The sequence below is a fragment of the Nicotiana sylvestris genome, chromosome 6 (assembly GCF_000393655.2).
Source record: "Nicotiana sylvestris chromosome 6, ASM39365v2, whole genome shotgun sequence".
NCBI classification, from domain to species: domain Eukaryota; kingdom Viridiplantae; phylum Streptophyta; class Magnoliopsida; order Solanales; family Solanaceae; genus Nicotiana; species Nicotiana sylvestris.
The window spans coordinates 179,082,466-179,098,993 of NC_091062.1; positions in this window are offsets into that span (position 1 = coordinate 179,082,466).

Sequence of the window (16,528 nt, forward strand, 5' to 3'; positions counted from 1 at the left end):
ACCCAACTCCCACCTTCGTCGACCACCGGCAAAATCGACAAAGCCCACGACCGCTCCTTCTCCTCCAATCTCCATTGACACCGTCCAAACACCACTGCTTCAGCTGTACTGTCCAAACACGACAACCAATCAGCCATGTTATCGTCGTTCTTTCACTGTCGTCGTGCAGTCCGTTGAGGTCGTCTTCGGTTCGTCGAGGTCCGGTACGTCGAGGCGCTGTCCGAGGTTCCGTCGTTGTTCTTCGTTCAGAGAGGTCCGACTTGAGTTTCGTCGGGGTCGTGTTTGTCGTCCTGAGTTTGCCGAGGTTCAAAGGTTAGTAAACTTCAAGCATTAGATAAGGAAATGTCACGTTGAACATTCGAAAATGCAATATATAAATTGATGCGATAATGTTCTGCTTATGTTTTCACCATATGCGTTTTGTTCATTTTTGGTGTTACATATTTTTGTTTATTTGATATCATTTAATTAAGTAGGGTTAGTTGTTCCATGACACAGTTTAACGTTAATTTGTTCGTCTTTTCTCTTGCTTAAGTTCATTCGGACAAAACTAGCATTACTTGTTGTTATTACTTCCAAAACACTCATTTTGCTAGATTCCTTTTATTAAAATTGTAACGGGTTATGAGATTTTAGTTGTAAATAGGCTATAAGGTTTAGTATTGTTAAAAGGCATAAAAATGGCATCCCTTTAAAAATAAAAAATAAATAAAAATAAATAATAATAATAAAAAAAATAATAAGTAAAATGAGACGAGCCTCGCCAAATAAAAGGGACAAATTGCGGGGCCCTCTAAGTGTATATATTAAATACTTAGATTCAGGGACGGGTCGTTTAGCAAATTTCACGGCCCTCCCCAAAAATAATAATGCGCTAGTTGCTTTAGGCGCGCCTTTAATAATTTAATTTTCTTAAACTCGGGTGCGCATTTCATGCGACCCAAATCCAAATTCTAAAACATCAAATAAAATATGTTTCGGATTGTGGGTGCATTTCATGTGACACAATCCAAAGATATGTTTTAAGCGATGTTCACCTTTCTTAATAATAATAATTAATAAAGCGGTTAAAAGATAAAATTTGCACATAAGTTCATATTTGTATAAAATCAGATAATCAAGCCGAATATAACAGTTGAGCGACCGTGCTAGAACCACGGAACTCGGGAATGCCTAACACCTTCTCCCGGGTTAACAGAATTCCTTATCCGGATTTCTGGTACGCAGACTATAATATAGAGTCATTATTTTCCTCGATTCGGGATTAAAATTGGTGACTTGGGACACCCTAAATCTCCCAAGTGGCGACTCTGAAATAATTAAACCAATCCCGTTTCGATTGTCCTTTAATTGGAAAAAACTCCCCTGCGCCCCTCGGGCGCGGAAAACGGAGGTGTGACAGCCACTATAGGACGACCTTTTAAATAAAACGAGACGAGCCTCGCCAAATAAACATGCAAGTTGCGGGGCCCTCAATAATTGGTCATAATAAATACTTAGAAATGGGGATGAACTGTTTAGCGAATTCCACTGTCTTCCCCAAAGATAATAACGCGTTAGAATCTTTAGGCGCGATTTAATTAACCTTACCTTCTTAAACTCGGGTGCGCATTTCATGCGACCCAAATCCAAATCCCAAAACATTGAATAAAATGTGTTTCGGATTGCGGGTGCATTTCATGTGACGCAATCCAAAGACATGTTTTTTTAAACGATGTTCACATTCTCTTAAAATATAATAATAAAACCAGTAAAGAGTTAAAACTCGCACATGAGCGCATAATTGTATAAAATCAGATAAACAAGCCGAATATGATAGTTGAGCGACCGTGCTAGAACCACGGAACTCGAGAATGCCTAACACCTTCTCCCGGGTTAACAAAATTCCTTATCCGGATTTTTTGTGCGCAGACTGTTAAACAGGGTCATTCTTTTCCTCGATTCGGGATTAAACCGGTGACTTGGGACACCCTAACTCTCCCAAGTGGCGACTCTGAAATAAATAAACAAATCCCGTTTCGATTGTCCTTTAATTGGAAAAACTCCTTCACTCCTCGCGGGGGCGGAAAAAGGAGGTGTGACAGCTCTGGCGACTCTGCTGGGGATTTTGACCCAGAACCATTGGTTCAGGGTTAGAAATTTGAGCTTATATAAATTGTTATATTTGGTTTTATCTGTTTTGTTACATATGTTGGCTCAATGTGCTAATTGGTTGCCTTTTACCGCTTTGATATTACGTGAACTGCATATAAATTGTGCCGAAACCCATCTCCTCTCTGAGTCTTTTGAATCATGAAGAAGGGTGTACTTCGTATGACTTCTTTTCTGTATAGTGTCAAATCCCAATTTAGAACGAGGCTCGGATAAGTTGCTAAGCGGGTGAAGCTTCTGTATTCCCGGTACGCTGCCCCCCTCGGCTTGAGCTGTCCGCTCGGGTAAGCCAGGTCTAGAACAAACACCCAGGTTCTGAACCTAGTATAACAAAGCCACGTGCCGGATCCCTAGTAGGAACGCTTGTCTGTAACATGTGCATTTTTGACTTAGGAGACTCAATACAGGGGTTGGGTCCGTCTAGGAATAGCAACCTGAAACATAAAAGACCATCCTAATGCATCTTACTCAACGCTGTGCATTTATTTGTTTTAGACTTGCATGACGACCGGCTTTGAATATTGAAAAAAAGGAAAATAGCAGTGTATAGGGTTAATCTTCTGTTTTGAAAAAATAACAATGTCCAAATAGTGTCGAAACTCTGACGAAATTTTGAGGAAAATATTTTATTTTTAATATAGTTGTTTTATTCAAAAAAAAGGGGGTCTATCATTTTTAGTTTGTCTGGTCTGCAGAAATGGAAAATGAAAAAAATAATTTGTTCTGTTATGGGAAAAGAGTCTTGATTTTTGTTTTAGTTTATTTGCCAACGAAAGCAAAAATAGTTTTTTTAATAGTTTGTTTAATTGGGCAAACTATGCCAGTTTGATTCTCACCGGATGTGAGATACGTAGGCAGCCCTAATCGGGTCCAACTTCCCCTTTTGCTAAGATAACCAAAAAATATCAAATGCTAATCTCATCAGAAAATAAATCAAGTCAGGTTGTTTTGCCATAAATAACCAAATATTCCCGAAAGGGACGCCGGAAGGCTGAATTTGCACAAACGACCGTTTTTGTGATTTTTGACCGGTATACCCACACAACCTTAAAGTCTTCGTCCCTGAAGTGCTAAAAGGTCGTATCTGAAAACCGAGTCTTTCATCATCAAAATTCAAAAAAAAAAAATCGAATGTAGATAGTTTTGTTTTGAGTCTAATAAAAGTTTTATTTCTTTAATTACCTTAATAAATGTGCAGGATGAGCACAAATCGAAATGAACCGTTCTCAGTCTTTAGCGAGGTCCCTCTACAACTCCACATGTGGTGGAATGATCTGGAAACCGATAGTAAATAGATAATGGGAAGAGTTTTGGGAGGTTTTGTCAGTCTGCTGAATATCAAGCCAAGGACAGATATCCTCGAGGCTCTAATACCATTCTAGGACCCAACCCGCAATGTATTTCGTTTTGTTGACTTTGAACTTTCACCTACACTAGAGGAAGTCGCCGGATATGTGGGATTAAATGGAAATTAAGAGGACAGTATTTACTTTCACCAAGACCAGTATCTCCGCACGCGTTTTTGGATTTGCTAAGCATTAGTCGGAGGGTGCAAAGTGATGATTTATCGAGAGGATGCTGTGCTCTCCAATTCTTATATCAACGGTATGGTACTCCTCAGGGTTTTGAAGAACCAAATCTCGGACTAATTCATGCTGGGAACAGAAACAAATGGGAAGCGAGACGTACTTTGGCATTCATAACAGCATTCCTGGGAATCGTGGTCTGTCCCCGCAAAGATAAGAAAGTAGAGATAGGCCTTGTAGGGATGACTGATGTTGCAATCAAAAGAACCGATAGTACTGTGGTTCCTTTGATTTTGTCCGAAATCTACCGAGCTTTAACTATATGCCGAGAAGGAGGCAAGTTCTTCCAGGTATGCAATTTGTTACTCCAGCTGTGGATGCAAGAACACCTCTGTCACCGAGCAGGATACATGAACCACGGGTTGACCGAGAGGAACTGTATCAGCGGTTTTGAGAAACGAATGATAGGCGTCGTATTCCCCGAAGGTGTCTAAGCATGGATTACACGTTTGAGGTGAATAACAGCCGACCAAATTGAGTGGGCATTTAGGTGGTTGACCGATACTGAGGTAATATACATGGCGGCGGAGGAAGGTCATATTCTTTTGATGGGACTTCGCAGCATCCAACCATATGCTCCTCATCGGGTATTGCGCCAGCTAGGAAGATTTCAAGTAATTCCCACTGATGAAGATCTAAGCAAGCACGCCATTGAGCTAAGCCCAGGAGTCGTGTTTCCCGAAGGAAAGATTAGAAAGCTGTGGCACGAATGTAGATTCTTAGAGCCCAAGACTATGGTTCGAGAACTCGCTAAGGGTGAGGTAGACCCAAAGTACGATGTTTGGTTCGAGAGAAGGTTCCAGATTTGTCAGAGACCTGCTAAAAGAGCTCACGTCCAACAATTTATGGATGATTCGCAGGAGCAGTGGGGCTGGTTAAGGAGGGAGGAAGGCTACCGAGCTGAAATCGGGAAGCTAAAACGACAAGTTGAAAGGCTTATATTTGAGAACAACGTGAAAGTTGCCTCTGAGTAGGGTGAAAAGAACAAATTAGCCAAAGAAAAACAGACACTGAAAGCCCGCATTCGCCAAGTCAGTAAGAGTAACAGCGACCGACAAAAACGTCGCTCCGACGAAAGATTGATAGCAGAGTTGAGAAATCAAGTCAGCAAAAGCCGAGAAGAATTAGAGAGATCAGAAGCTTGCATAACAAGAATAAAGGTAAGATGGGAAAAAGGAACAATGGCCCGGAGGAAGCATCTGCAACAAGTCATAAGGGATTCTGAAATGAGCATCGGGATATTAAGGAAAACGAACTTCACTCTTCAGGAGCGGATCTTCAAACAAGTACGAGATGCCCAAGCTGACAGAAGGCGCTGTTATGATGCGATGACCAGAATGGAAGGACAAATAGAGAAGTTCCAGGATCAACTCGCCGACAATGCTCAAGCACTAGGATTAAAGAACCGGCAAATAGAGCAATTGTTCGTTGAAAGGGACAACATCCGAGGAAGGATTGATGAGATTGGGCACTACATCTACATGAGGCGCCTAACATGTGATCAAATACCTCGTGATACCCTTGTTGCCTCCATCATGGGCTACGTCCACCGGATCATGAATGAGTTGAAGAGCTTGCAGAGAGGTCTTACACCAAAGTCCGCGGAAAGGCCGAACGATGCCTCGCGAGCCCCTAAGTTGGAATCTTTAATGTATCCCTAGTTCGAGTCTTGTTTGTTGGCTTTATGAGTCCATTGTCTTCCCGTATGTTATTTTTTCTTTTCATCGAGTCAGGTTAAGAATTTTGGAATTTGTACTATTGTTGTTCTTTGTTTGAAATAAGTAGTTTGTAATAGCAAATTTTGGTGATGAATTGAATGATTCCAAAAGAATTTTGTGTCTTTACTTTGTGGCTGAACTACGCCCGGTCTGATTCACACGGGGACGTGATACGTAGGCAATCCACATAAGATTCGACCGCCACTAAAAAGAAAGGAAAAGAAAAAAAAGAAAAAGAAAGAAAAGGAAAAGAGAAAAAAAAGAAAGAAAAGGAAAGAATAATGGAAAGAAATACAGGGGTTACCAAAGCACTTTAAAGGTGCAAATAAGCAAGCCAGATGACGCATGCGTTTGAAGCAAAGCATGTTAGAAATGGTTAACTGCCTAGGAGCATTGCATCCCCAATGTGCTATTATCAAATATGTTAAACTCTAACGCTAACAAGTTTGTTGTTTTCCACAAATACCAGATAGTTAGTTGTTAAAGCATTCTGGAAACACACCCTTATCAAACCAGATCCAAAGGACCAGTACCAACAAACATGACTACTTCAGAAAATAGTACCGAGGAAGAAAGACTGGTAAGCCAGTTGTTGAAAGAAGCGATGGAGAAGATAGAAAGGATGTGACTGGAGATGAATGCAATGCAGTTAGCTTTGGCCAAAGCACAAAAGAGCCCAGAACCACTAGGGCATATGCCGGAATACCCTCACTCTGGCCCTTCAACAAGCCTCCCGAATCACCGCTATCATTAGGAGAGAAGCCCCCATGATTCCCAAGCTCCACCACCCCATCAATCTCTCCCAACACCAAATGTTCCCACTTTTATGGGACCCACATCAGCCACCATGCAAAGATCAACCAGCGAGCCGTTGTTTCAGGCTCACGATGTGCAATACTATCCCCCTGAACCCACATTCAATGCACCAGAACTCCATACCTATAATCCGCACTTGGAGGTACCAGCGGAGATTGAAAAGCCGGTTAAGGTCCCAGAGCAAGATGAGGTAATGAGGAAGTTCAAAAGCCTGGAGCAATCCTTCAGGAGCCTGCATGGATTGGGCAACCAGGTCAGCGTGGCCTACAAGAATCGATGCCCTTTCCCGGACGTCCAACTCCCGGTTGGTTTCAAGATGCCTAAGTTTGATTTATATGAAGGGCATGGTGATCCCATAGCACATTTGCGGGGCTTTTGTAGCAAAATGAGAGGGGAAGGCAGCAAGGATGAGCTACTGATAGCTTATTTTGGTCAAAGCTTGAGTGGATCGGCATTGGAATGGTATACCAGGCAGGATTCCAGCAGATGGTACACTTGGGATGATCTAGCGCAGGCTTTCGCGGGTCACTTTCAATATAATCTCGAGATAGTCCCTGACCGTCTCACATTGCTGAGGACCGGAAAGAAGCCTGGGGAAAGCTTTCGTGAGTTTGGTTTCTGCTGGAGAGAACAGGCAGCCAGAGTTGATCCTCCCATGAGAGAGGGAGAAATGGTGGACTACTTCCTGCAAACGCTGGATCCAACTTACTTTGGTCACTTGGTGACGACGGTTGGAAAATCCTTCAATGAAGTAGTAAAGATAGGGGTCATGATAGAGGAGGGTTTGAGGTCTGACAAAATCCTGAATTACTCAGCGCTCAAGGCAACGACCCAGGCTATTCAGAGCGGCACGGGAGGTGCCCTGGGAAGGAGGAAGAAAGAAGAAATCGCCACGATTGAGGCAAGTAGTTAGTCCAGGTCCGACAAACTATACTACAACCAACCCAGACCCCACAGACCAAACTACCCATACAGCCCACCACAACACTACTATCCACCTCAAGAACCACACTTCTCCGTGCACCAAGCCCAAACATACATTCAGCCTCCGGTTCGCCCGCAATGGCGCGCGCCAGCTCCCCAAAACACCTACCCTCCACCACAAAACACCTATCCTCCACCAAGAGCATACAGGAAACCTCCAGGGGCGGGCTTTCGAGGAAATCACGCTGCTAGAAATGACAGGTTACAAAGACAGAGAGCTTTTACTGAGTTGGGAGAGACCTATACCGCCGTGTTCCACAAATTGAGACGGCTAGGTTTGGTGAGTCCTGTCGATCCTAGAGAGCCAAACCCCCACCCCAAAATTTGGACCGATCGATAAGCTGCGAGTACTGCTCGGGAATGCTGGGGCATGATACCAAAAAATGTTGGAAGTTGAGGCAGGCAATACAAGATCTTATTGATGCCAACAACATCGAGGTCCAGGCGCCGGAGGCACCTAACATCAACCAGAACCCATTGACAACACACCACGAAGCTCACATGATCGAGTTGGTGTATGAGGGAGGAGAGCCGAGGAAGCCCTCACAGACAGTGATGATGATCCAGGCTGCTCCAAAAGAAGAATCGACCGGTGGAAAACTAGGGGTACACTTGAAGGGGGAAGGTGTCAAGCTAGTGGTGATATTGGGAAAGAGTCCATCCACCGCAACAAAGAAACCAGAGCCAGCCAACTTGGTAATATCAGGGGCATCACCCACGCCCGCAGTTGTGTTGAAAGGGGTATGCAGGGAACTGGTCACCATAAAGCCGGTAGTCCAATTACCAATGATTGATAGCAAGGCCGTGCCTTGGAAGTATGAAAATGCAATGGTGATGTACAAGGGAAAACAAGTGGAGGAGGATAGTTGTGAGGCGCAGGGACTGACTCGATCAGGACGATGTTTTGCTCCAGTGGAGTTGAGAAGATCCAACCCAGCTGTAATAAAGAAACCTGTGTCAGAAGAAGAAGCTGAGCAATTCTTGAAGAAGATGAAAGTGCAGGATTACTCCGTGGTCGAATAGTTGAAGAAAACACTGGCCCAGATCTCACTGTTATCATTACTGATCCATTCAGATGAACATCGTCGGGCCCCGATAAAGATACTGAATGAAGCTCATGTTCCCAACGAGATTTCAGTAAACCACCTTGAAACGATTGCCAACAAAATTTTTGAGGTGAACAGGGTAACATTCTCTGATGACGATCTGCCAGTAGAAGGCACGGAACATAACAAAGCTCTCTACTTGACTATCAAATGTGAAGATTCGACAGTTACTCGAGCACTGGTGGATAACGACTCAAGTTCCAATATTTGTCCACTATCCACCCTGAATCAGCTGAAGATCGACCACGGTAGAATCCACAAGAACAGCATTTGCGTCTGAGGATTTGACGGAAATGGAACAGCCACCGTGGGGAATATTATACTTGAGTTGACCATTGATCCGGTCCAGTTTACCATGGAGTTCTAGGTATTAGATGTCGCAGTATCTTATAACCTTCTGTTGGGATGACCGTGGATCCACGCGGCTAAAACAGTGCCATCCACCTTTCATCAAATAGTCAAGTTCGAGTGGGATAGGCAAGAGGTCGTACTGCACGGCGAGGACACTGCGTGCACCATGGGAGGCGCCATTGTGCCCTTCATAGAGACCAATGATGACAAAGGTCCCTGGGTTTACCAGATTTTCGATGCAGTGTAGGCAAACAAGATTCCCGAGGGTGAGATCATTCAGTACCCTAGGGTAGCTTCCGCAACGGTCATGATGGTTTCAGAAATGCTGGGTAATGGGTTTGTGCCGGGAAAAGGCCTGGGGGATGAGCTTCAGGGGATTGTCCAACCTGTCTCCTTACCCAAAAATTTGGAGACCTTTGGACTGGGGTTCAAACAGACTGCGACAGATGTAAAGCGAGCTCGGAAAATGAAGAAGAGAGTTTGGTTTCTTCCTAAAGCAATACCGCGTCTCTCAAGATCCTTTATTAGAGCAAGTGCCAAGGGGTCACCGGTCCCAAAAATTCTCGGACCATTGATTGGGATGGACGGGGATTTGAATCAGAGTTTCGAAAGGCTATTCGCTGATATCAATATGGTAGAAGTTGGAGAGAGTTCCAGCAGAGCAGACATACAGTTTGTGGGGCCTGAGGCCAAAACCAACAATTGGACGGTTACTCCGCTTCCTATCCGGGGGGAGTCCTGGTAGTAGGCTTTGATTTTTGCTTTCTTGTTTCGGATTATTCCAGGGTGTAATCCAAATATCATTTTGTTTTGTAAAAGTGTGAACCCTGTTATCCCGCAATTTTAATAAAATTCTCTTCTCTTGTCTCATTTTAATTTTGTTTTGTTCTTTTTTTTTCTTTCTGAACAGTTCTCTTTTTACTGGTTCTAATGACATGGCATGCATAGTGGATCTTCGACCTAGTCTAATAAATCAACCCGACTCCGACTTAATGATACAAGAGATCGAGTGTGACGATGAGTCTGAATATGACGAGGATGAAGCCTTCGAAGAAATAAACCGAGAATTGTGCCAATATGAAGAGAAACCCAAGCCTAATCTGAATGACACCGAGGCTGTGAATCTAGGGGATGCAGATAATGTTAGAGAAACCAAAATCAGCATCCACATTGAGCCAAACATCAGGGAGGAATTAATCAAAACCCTCATTGAGTTCAAAGATGTTTTTGCATGGTCATATTATGATATGCTGGGATTAAGCACCAATCTAGTGGTTCACAAGTTGCCCACTAACCCGGCATATCCTCCGGTCAAGCAAAAACTGAGGAAGTTTAAAACAGAGATGAGTTTGAAGATCAAAGAAGAGGTGACTAAGTAGCTGCAGGCGAAGGTTATTCGGGTCACCCGATATCTCGATTGGTTGGCCAATGTGGTACCAGTGCCGAAGAAGGATGGGAAAATCAGGGTATGCGTCGACTACCGCAATCTCAACAAAGCAAGTCCTAAGGATAATTTTCCATTGCCCAACATCCATATCCTGATCGATAATTGCGCTGGGCGCGAGATCAGATCCTTTGTGGACTGCTATGCAGGATATCATCAGATCTTAATGGACGAAGAAGATGCAGAAAAGACAGCTTTCATTACACCATGGGGAACTTACTGCTACCGGGTAATGCCATTCGGACTGAAAAATATTGGGGCAACGTACATGCGAGCAATGACTACTGTGTTTCACGACATGATACACAAAGAAATTGAAGTGTACGTAGATGATGTGATCATAAAGTCTTGGAGTCAGGGAGACTATGTAGCAGACCTAAGGAAGTTCTTCCAAAGACTACGAAGGTATGATATTAAGCTCAACCCAGCCAAATGCGCCTTCGGGGTTCCATCAGGAAAGCTGTTAGGATTCATCGTCACTCGACGGGGTATTGAGTTAGACCCATCCAAGATCAAATCCATCCAAGATTTGCCACCACCAAAGAACAAAAAAGAGGTAATGAGTTTGTTGGGGAGACTAAATTACATCAGCAGGTTCATCGCTCAACTCACAGTGACTTGTGAACCCATATTTTGGCTGCTGAAGAAAGACGCTGTGGTAGACTGGACAACGGAGTGTCAAGAGGCTTTCGACCAGTTAAAGGGTATCTGTCCAATCCACCTGTATTGGTTCCACTTGAGCCGGGGAGACCATTAATTCTTTATCTGACGGTCCTGGAGAATTCGTTTGGCTGTGTGTTGGGGCAACACGACATTACAGGAAGGAAGGAGCAGGCCATTTATTATCTTAGCAAGAAGTTCACAGTGTATGAGGTCAAGTACACTCAACTCGAGAGGACATGTTACGCCCTAACTTGGGTGGCTCAGAAGTTGAAGCACTACTTGTCCTCGTATACTACTTATCTCATCTCCCGTTTGGATCCATTAAAGTATATTTTCCAGAAACCTATGCCTACAGGGAGGTTAGTAAAATGGCAAATTTTGCTCACAGAGTTTGATATCGTCTACGTGATGAGGACGGCCATGAAAGCCCAAGCGATGGCCGATCACTTGGCTGAGAATCCCATTGATGAAGAATACGAGCCTTTGAGGACGTATTTTCCCGATGAAGAAGTAATGCATACAGATGAGCTGGAATTACCCGAGGAACCAGGTTGGAAGCTTTTCTTTGATGGAGACACAAACGCGAAAGGGGTTGGAATAAGAGTAGTACTTATTTCTGAAACAGGACGTCATTATCCTGTTATAGCTCAGCTACGCTTCTATTGTACCAACAATATGGCCGAGTATAAAGCATGCATTTTAGGTCTGCGACTAGCTGCAGACATGGATGTCCAGGACGTTTTGGTCTTGGGAGACTCGGACCTCTTGGTGCATCAGATTCAGGGTGAGTAGGAAACATGGGATTTGAAACTCATACCATATCGACAATGTTTGCATGATCTGAGCAAGCGATTTCGATCAGTGGAATTCAAACATATCCCGAGAGTTCATAATGAGTTTGCCGATGCATTGGCCACTTTAGCATCAATGTTACACCACCCCGACAAAATGTATGTTGACCCGTTGCACATTTTGGTTCGCGACCAGCATGCTTATTGCAACGCGGTACAAGAGGAAGTAGATGGCGAGCCATGGTTTTATGACATAAAGGAGTACCTCAAGATGGGGATATATCTGGAGCAGGCCACTGGAGACCAAAAAAGAGCCCTTCGGCGTTTGTCAAATGGTTTCTTCCTCAATGGAGGAGTGTTGTACAGAAGAACCCCAGACTTGGGATTGCTAAGATGTATAGACGCCAGTCAAGCCATGACGATTATGGCAGAAGTGCATGCTGGAGTTTGTAGGCCACATATGAGCGGATATGTATTGGCAAAGAAGATTCTTCGAGCAGGGTACTATTGGCTCACTATGGAGCATGATTGTATCAATTTCGTGAGGAAGTGCCATCAATGTCAGATACACGGAGATCTGATCCATTCTCCGCCAACAGAGTTGCATATAATGTCTGCGCCATGGTCGTTTGTCGCATAGGGCATGGATGTCATTGGGCCTATTGAGTCGGCAGCAACCAATGGCCATAGGTTCATTCTGGTGACCATCGACTACTTCACCAAGTGGGTTGAAGCTAAAACTTTCAAATCGGTAACCAAGAAGGCAGTGGTGGATTTTGTTCACTCCCATATCATCTGCAGATTTGGGGTCCCAAAAGTGATCATCACATATAATGGGGCAAATCTTAATAGCAATCTGATGAGGGAGGTATGCCAACAGTTTAAGATTACACACCGCAATTCCACCCCATATCGTCCCAAGGTGAATGGAGCAGTTGAAGCAGCCAATAAGAACATCAAGAAGATACTGAGGAAGATGGTAGAAGGATCTAGACAATGGCATGAGAAATTACCCTGTGCCTTGTTGGGTTATTGCACTACAGTCCGGACTTCCATAGGTGCAACTCCTTATTTGTTGGTATACGGAACTGAAGCAGTAATACCAGCAGAGGTCGAAATTCTGTCCCTCCAAATTGTCGTTGAAGCCGGGATTGACGACGATGAATGGGTCAAAGCTCGACTAGAGCAGCTGAACTTAATAGATGAAAAAAGATTGGCAGCAGTGTGTCATGGCCAGTTGTATCGGAAAAGAATGGCAAGAGCATACAATAAGAAGGTGCGCCCCAGAAAATTTGAAGTAGGGCAGCAAGTATTGAAACGGATCCTCCCGCATCAGATCGAAGCAAAAGGCAAGTTCGCCCCAAATTGGCAAGGGCCTTATATCGTGACCAGAGTGTTGTCCAACAGTGCTTTATATCTAACAGATATCGAGGGAAGATGTGTCGACATGGCTATCAATTCTGATGCAGTCAAAAGATATTATGCGTAATTTCTTTGATTATGGTAGTTATTGGTTCATTTGTTTGTATTTGGTACTTATTGGATAATGAAATGATGGAGGCAATTCTTTCTTCTATCCAAACACTTTTAACCTTTGCTTCCCCCTTTGAGCCTTAGTTATTCTTTCATACCCCTCTTTTGGAATCACTAATGGGTAAAAGATATGAAAAAAAAAAGAAAAAGAGATTAAAAGAAAAATGAAAACAAGATAAAGATCATAAGAAAAGCAACGGAACCATAGGAACTACGTTTGACCTGATTCCTCAAAGAGGTTACGTAGGCGCCTCATGGCTCGGTCATAGTGCACCATAGTGTGCATAGTATGCGTGATGTGCATAGCTCTACACAGCATAAATATAAAAATCCCCAAGCAAAAAAAAAAACTGGGGCAGGAGTTATGTTTTTGAAGTTTCAAAAATGGGTTGATTCCAAGAGTTGTAATGTTTCACCCGTCAAAGTTATTTTTGAATCTCTTGATAGCCTTTCTTTAAACCCACACAAAACCAACATCGATGTCCAAAAAGACCTCCCGATCAATATACGAGAGGTTCCAAGTCAGGCAAATGAAAGTCGAGAATAATACGCTGAACCCCAGCAAGGAAGGGGAGCTTAAACTGGAAATAAATTGATAGCCGAAAAGAATCTCCGAAAGAGAGAGTCATATCGGCAGTCCTCCAATCCCCCGCTGAAAAATAAAATGAGAGAGTGTTATTGGTGAAAACCTTCACAGGCACCATAAGACGACGAAAGAGGAGAGAAATAAAATGAGAGAGTCTTATCGGTGAAAACCTTCACAGGCATCATAGGGCGACGGGAGCTGAGAGAAAGGAGAGAGTCTTATTAGTGAAAACCCCTCGAAGGGAACTATAAGGTGACGATATAGATTGGCAAAAGGATCCGCATTTGCGAAGAAATGGGCACCTATTTATCCCCAGCAAGTAAGACCATCAAGATTGATTGATACAAATAGAATGGGTCGAGTAATCCGTAATGCACGACATGATCGTTGGGACCAGTCATACCGTCCAGATAAGTTCTTTCCTTTTCTTCTCCCCCAGCATTTGTTCAGAAAGATTTTTCTCTTTTCTATCTTTTTCATTTCTTTGTCTAAAAAGACTCTTCCAGAAATTGGTTTTGAGAAGGACTTTTTAGAGTTTACTACCAGGGCCAAAATGGCGCAAAGCAAAATGCGAAAGGCACAGGCCAAAGCTAAGGCAATAGGACAAAAGGCGTATGTTGCAAAACCAAATGACAAACTGACCTAGAAAGTTAAGAGGAACATGAAGAAAAGCGGAAAACGACGTTTGAAGGACTTGGGGAACAAGTTCCAAGAAGATCCCCAGCAAGAACTGCGATAAATCACGGACCAAAGTCCAAGGTGGTCAGACACCACAGAAAGGGGGAAGTATGAAGAGAGAATTAATCCGCAACAAGATAACCCTAACAGTCCTATCCTCAATAATGTTATCCCCAGGTGATAACATGTTATGCCCCGCAGGGCTGGGAGAAAATAAACGTTTAAGGTAGTAGTTTTGAAGTTGAAGGAGATTCCCACAGCATGTTGTGAAACAAAAGAGCGGGGAAGGGATAAATGGAAAATCATCCCCAGCAAAAAATACCATCCCCAGCAGACATGTCATCCCCAGCAAACAACTTTATCCCCAACCAGTTGCGGGAGCAAAGAGCAAGGTAAAGGGAGAGGAAAAATCATCCGCGCAGCAGGAGTGACACGATCACTCACCATGTTAAAACTAACAAAATTTTCTTTAATTTCTACAAGAAAATAAAGGTTGATGATGGCAGAAAGACACGCCACAAGAAAGGTCACCAAAACCGGGGCAGAAACTTTTTCGCCGTTGTCCAAAAAAAAAACTTCTCGGAGGAACGAGGGAACAAATCCAAATACTTTTTCTGTTTTTCATTTCATGTCCTAGGTCGCCCACCAGTATAATGAGGGTATACATTTCTATTTTTCATTTCATGTCCTAGGTCGCCCACCAGTATAATGAGGGTATGCATTTCTGTTTTTTATTTCATGTCCTAGGTCGCCCACCAGTATAATGAGGGTATGCATTTCTGTTTTTCATTTCATGTCCTAGGTCGCTCACCAGTATAATGAGGGTATACATTTTTGTTTTTCATTTCATGTCCTAGGTCGCCCACCAGTATAATGAGGGTATACATTTCTGTTTTTCATTTCATGTCCTAGGTCGCCTACCAGTATAATGAGGATATGCATTTCTGTTTCTCATTTTATGTCCTAGGTCGCCCACCAGTATAATGAGGGTATGCATTTCTGTTTTTCATTTCATGTCCTAGGTCGCCCACCAATATAATGAGGGTATGCATTTCTGTTTTTCATTTCATGTCCTAGGTCACCCACCAGTATAATGAGGGTATGCATTTCTGTTTCTCATTTTATGTCCTAGGTCGCCCCCCAGTATAATGAGGGTATACATTTCTGTTTTTCATTTCATGTCCTAGGTCGCCCACCAGTATAACGAGGGAATACATTTCATATTTTTCCATTCAGGCGCCCACCTGTATAACGAGAGGAATACTTTTCAGTCTTATACTGCAGATCTTGAAATCAGTAACCCACCGGAAGGCAGAAGGTTACAACAGGAATCCCCAGTAGGAAACAATAAAAATCCCCAGCACCGGAAAGCAAAAGTTGCAACAAGAGGTCCCAACACAAGTTCAAGCGCATGAGTCAAAAGGAAGAAAAGACGCGTCTTGAAAGAAGCGGCCTGTGAACATTAAATTATGCCCAGCATAACAAATCTGATGAAGAAAGTCGTATCCCCAGAGGAACCGCCGAAAAGCTTAATGAAGGAAGCCATATCCCCAGTGGACCGAACAAAATGATAAAAACTGGTATTCAGAAAAGTAGAAGGACAGTGTCATCCCCAAATTTCTCGGAAGAAAAGCACCGGAAGAAACACAAGCCGACAAGAAAGCAAGGCAACAAGAACAAGTTGAAGATAGATGAGATCTTATGATCCGTAGTCTAGCCTAGCTTCTTGTTTTCTTTTAAGCACGGTGTAACAAGGAGATCGGTAAGCAGTGGTAATAGCATGCAACAGCAGTAACATTGCAGTCCCACGGTAGTCCCAGCTACCAAAACTTCCCGAACTACATTAACCTGATTCCCCTTTAGCCAGGGATATGTAGGAAACCTTTGAAGCAAAGGTTCGGTTAAATCTTTTTCAAAAAATGCTTCACACGGAATATTCCAATGGGCAAAAATCGCTCGTATCAGCTCACTTTATCTTTGCATGAAAACTCTTTGTATTTTCGGACAAAGAGGGGCAGCTGTGAGCACGTGATTTTTTCTTCATGGAAACTACTGCAAAAGAAATTGGAAAAGAAATAAAACAAGTTACCCCCGGGTACAATTTTGAGGATTTATGTGACA